Source organism: Pseudorasbora parva, chromosome 2, assembly GCF_024679245.1.
Source record: "Pseudorasbora parva isolate DD20220531a chromosome 2, ASM2467924v1, whole genome shotgun sequence".
Classification (NCBI taxonomy): Eukaryota; Metazoa; Chordata; class Actinopteri; order Cypriniformes; family Gobionidae; genus Pseudorasbora; species Pseudorasbora parva.
In genome coordinates this window covers 56,205,806-56,210,805 of record NC_090173.1, presented here as the reverse complement: position 1 = coordinate 56,210,805, position 5,000 = coordinate 56,205,806, and positions in this window count along the sequence as shown.

Sequence of the window (5,000 nt, the reverse complement as noted above, 5' to 3'; positions counted from 1 at the left end):
TATAAAATACTCCAAACATTCCAATTTTGTTTCCACACATCTCCCCCTCATGTTTCTCCATATACACTCTTCTTTTAAATCTTTAAATTTTTCCATCCAGTACTTGTTTACAATTGGTTCTTTAAAAACACCATCTCTAAAAACATAGTAAAACATTTTTATAGTACATTCTTTAAAATCATACAATTTCTCCCCCAGTTTCACATACACATTTATCTCTTTCTGCTCTTCCATACCCTCTATTCTTTTAATCCACTCTTTTGGTATTGCGTTCTTGATAATTTCATATTTATTTGTTATTTCTTGTTTACTGTACTCTTCTTTTGCCACTTCCATTGCATCCACAATAAACTGTGTTGGTAAAAACCCCTCTTTAAACTCATACAAAACATCCCTCACTCTTGTTATCCCCACCTCCATCCATTTCTTAAAAAATATTTCCCTCCCCTGTTTTAAAATATTGCCATTTAAGAACAGAGGTTGATTTAAAATATTTTCTCTCCCACGTGGATCGTACTCAATTTTCTTTAAAAAATTCCCCCAAGCACTTAAAATTCCCCTATAAAACTCAGGTAATCCTTCTGTCATCCAAATTTTTGTTTTCATCCATAAAATTCCATCCCCCATGTTAAAATCCCCACATTTATTCAAAAAATATTTCATTGTTTTTTTCCACTCATTTTTGTTCTCTTCTTCTAAATATTTCTTAACTATTTTTACTCTCAGTGCTTTTTTCCTCTGTTCCACATCCATTAACCCTAAGCCCCCCTTCTCTACCGCCCCTAAAATCGTGTTGTGTGCTATTCTTGCTGGTTTCCCCTCCCATAAAAAGTCAAGAAAACATTTCTTCAACCTCTTTTCTGTCCATAATGGCATCTCACATACATATAAAACATACCACAACTTAGAAACCATTAAAACATTCAATATTAAAACCTTCCCCTTCAAATTTAGTGTCCTCAGCTTCCAAAAATTTAATCTCCTCTCTATCTCTGTTACAAGTTCCTCCCACATTTCATCTCTTACTTTCTTCTCATTCTTCCCCATTAAAATTCCTAAAATCCTCATTTCCTCCACTTCTTTAAAATTAAAACAATCCCTTAAAACCATAGCTCTACCAAATCTCATGTATACTGTCTTATCTTCATTTACTTTACTACCTGATCCTTTACAATATTCTTTCACAACATTCATAACTTCTATAACACTTTCCTTTTCTTTAACAATTATTGTTGTATCATCTGCATATTGAAACACCTTCCCTTCTGCCTTCTTTTCCTCAATTTCTATCCCTACTATTCCTTCTTTTTGTTTTATAGCCAATCCTAACGGTTCTGATACAAGTGAGTACAATAACGCTGAAAGTGGACAGCCCTGTCTTATGGATCTAGTAATTTTAAAACAATCTGTTAAAAACCCATTACATTTTATCTTCGTTAACGCGCCCTTATATAAAATCTCAATCCATTTAACAAAATTCTCCCCAAAACCAAAACTCCTTAAAACCTGAAATAAATACCCATGCTCAACTCTATCAAATGCTTTTTCGAAATCCAAACTAATTACATATCCGTCTTCATTTTTCTCCTTCATATACCATATCGTGTCTCTTATACTCATTGTTATGTCTGCTATATCTCTTCCTTTAACTCCATACGCTTGGTTTGTTTCGATTATAGTTGGCATTACCTCCTTCAACCTGTTTGCTAAAACTTTTGCTAAAATCTTAAGATCCGTGTTTAGCATTGTAATTGGTCTATAATTCTTTAAATCTACTTTTTCTCCTTTCTTTTTATATATCAGTTTCATTAACCCCATCCCTGTTCTTTCATTAATTTCTTCCTTTTCAAATATTTCTTTAAAAACCTCATTTAAAATCTTTGTTAAAACTCCTTTAAAACATACATAAAACTCAGTTCCCAAACCATCTATTCCTGGACTTTTCTTTGTATTCAGTTGATTTATCGCTCTTTCAATCTCCTCTTCTCTGATTTCTTGGTCACACTCTTTTTTATCTTCCTCCCTCACTTTAGTTTTTATCAGATTCAACAGTTTCTTTGTCTCCTCCTCTTCCACACCCCTTGTACTAAACAGATCCTCATAAAACTTCTTCACTTCTTCTAAAATCTTTTCATTCTCTTCTACAATTTCCCCATTTTCCCCTCTTATTTCTTTTATTGTTTCAGCTTTCCCTTTCTTTTTTTCCAGATCAAAAAAGAACTTTGTACATTTTTCTCCCTCCACCACATATTTAGCTTTGCTTCTTAACCTCGCCCCCTCATATTCCTTTTCTTCCATTTCTTTCAGTTTGTCCTCCATTTCCTTTATCTTTTGTATGTCTTTATTTTCTTTATTCAATTCTATTTCCAAGCTTTCTTTTATATCTCTTTCTTTGAACCTTTTACATTTCTGTATTAACCTACAATACTTGATAGAGAATTTCTTGATTAAAAACTTTACGTTCTCCCACCATATTCTCTTATCATCTTCATACATTCCATTTTGCTTTTCATTTTCTATAATCTCCTTAACCTTTAAAACATAATCTTCATTCTTTAAAACCTGTGTGTTTAAAACCCATACTCCTGGCCCTCTTTGCACTTTACTCCAATCCAACTTAAAAAATAAAAACTTGTGATCGCTAAAACTTGAGTCCTCATACTTAATCTTCTCTATAAAATTCTCCACATTTCTACTACATAAAACAAAATCAATTCTGGTTTGGCATACAAACTGCCCCACTATTTGCCTCCTTGAAAACTCTTTTTTATTTTCATTTCTTTCCCTCCACACATCTATCATATTATTTTCTTCCATTAATACTTTTAATTCTTTTCTCCCTGTATCAGTTTTAAAAACCATTCCTTCAGCCATGTCTAGTTTACTAAAAACTGTGTTAAAATCCCCCATCATTACTATTTCTTTATTTTTCAGTACAATACTTCTTAAAGCATTAAAAAATTCCCTCTTTTCCTTCTCCTCAACTGGTGCATGTACATTTACTAAAGTCAAATTTCTTCCTTCATATTTTACCTCAACAACCATACATTTCCCTATTTGATCTTTGTATACAATTTTACTCATTTTAAACACATCATCCTTCATTAAAAAAGCCACACCTCTCCCCAACCTTCCATCTCCATTATTATAAAAAATACCTCCATCCCATCTCTTTTTATACTCACTCATTACATTTTCATTCCAGTTTGTTTCTTGCAGTGCAATTATGTCTTCCCTTTTACATTTTTCTATTACTTTTTCAAATTTCCCCCTGTCCATCAATCCCCTTGCATTAAAAGTAACACAACTTAAAACCATTAAAAAGAATAAGCAAAATAAATACTTAAAAACCATTATTCATCATTTTCTCCCCCCAGGTCCCTTAACACATCATATCTGTTTTGTATCCTTTTCATAACTTTTTTTCTTACCCTTTCCAAATGTGGTTTTACCTCTGTTGTTCTCCTTCTAATTTGTCCTCTCCCCCCTTTGTCCATGTTGTCCATGCTGTCCATCTTTATTTCTCCTTCACTGTCCGTTTCTTTAACATTGTTAGAATTGTCCGATGTCTCCATTTCTTTCAGGTTCTGCTCCATTGCTTGTTCAATATTATAATTAACGTTCTCTTTCTCTCTTTCCACTTGCTCTCCGTTGCTTGTTTCTCCTTCCATTTCTTTTTGTTGTAGTCCTTCTTCCTCCTGTCCTTCATCCATTTGTTCCTCCTCCTCGCTGTTTCCTTCATGCACCTGTCCGTCCACCTGTTCTTCCCTTCCTCCTTCCTCTTCCTCCATCTCACACGTACATTTATTTAAAATTTCCCGACACTCCGGGCACCTTACCGCATTGCACTCTCTGGCAAAATGGCCCCTTTCTTGGCACTTATAGCACTTAAATTCTGGGCAGTCCTTAAGCAGGTGCTCCGGGCTCATGCACAGCCTACAGGTCTTCACCTGGTGACTGTGCATCACCCGGAAATACTGCGGCCCTTCAGCTGTTTCCAGCTTCGTGCTGTAAGGTAAAGATGCCACCTCTTTTGGGAACCTTACTTTTAGGAACCTTGTTCCATCCTCGATCTCGGTGCCCGGGTAGTGTCTTCTTTTGATTTCTGATATGGGATTAACTCCCCATCCCTCCAATTTTCCGATTATTTCAATATCATCCAGGTAGACGGGCAGGTGCATGAAGGAAACAACGTAGTCCCTATTTTGCAGATTTTTTACTTCACATTTAACCCCTTTTATCATCAGTCCATCAGTCAAATTATCACATGCTTCTTCCTTTTCCATTGTAAGTTCATATTCTTTTCCTTGTCTTGGCCTCAATGCCAGAATTTTCCCATTTCCACATTTCTCAGTCACTGCTTTAATAATATCCATTACTCTAACCTCCTTTAAGTTCTCCACGTTCACGATCACTGTTGCCTCCTTTAGGTATTTCCTTCCGTCTCTCGCATCTCGTTTTTGTCCGTGTCCTACTCGTCGTCGATAATCCATTCCAGGGTCGTTTGCCATAGGTGTTTCTCCAGCCAGTCCAGGGTCATTAGCCGTGCGTCGTTCTCCAGCCAGTCCAGGGTCGTTTGCCGTGCGTCGTTCTCCAGCCAGTCCAGGGTCGTTTGCCGTGCGTCGTTCTCCAGCCAGTCCAGGGTCATTTGCCGTGCGTCGCTCTCCAGCCAGTCCAGGGTCGTTTGCCATTAATCCGTCCATTTTTGAAAAAAGAAAGTTAACCACCCTACAGTCAGCAAAAGCTGCTGTAAGGTGGTTTTAAAAAACTAAGAAAACCAAACAAAAAACTATTAAATTCAAACAAAAAAACAAAACCAAACAGAGAACTCAAAATGGTGGAGAGCCTCTCTCTCCAAACTGCAGCCAGTCACTTCCTGCTCACTAGCGCCTCCTAGTGCTCAGGGTGGTATGGCCGTAAGCGAAAGCTGCTGCCAAAATTGGGCCATTTAAGGAATTCAAACACTCTTATTTATTTTAATTTAAAAACAAATCTTTCTT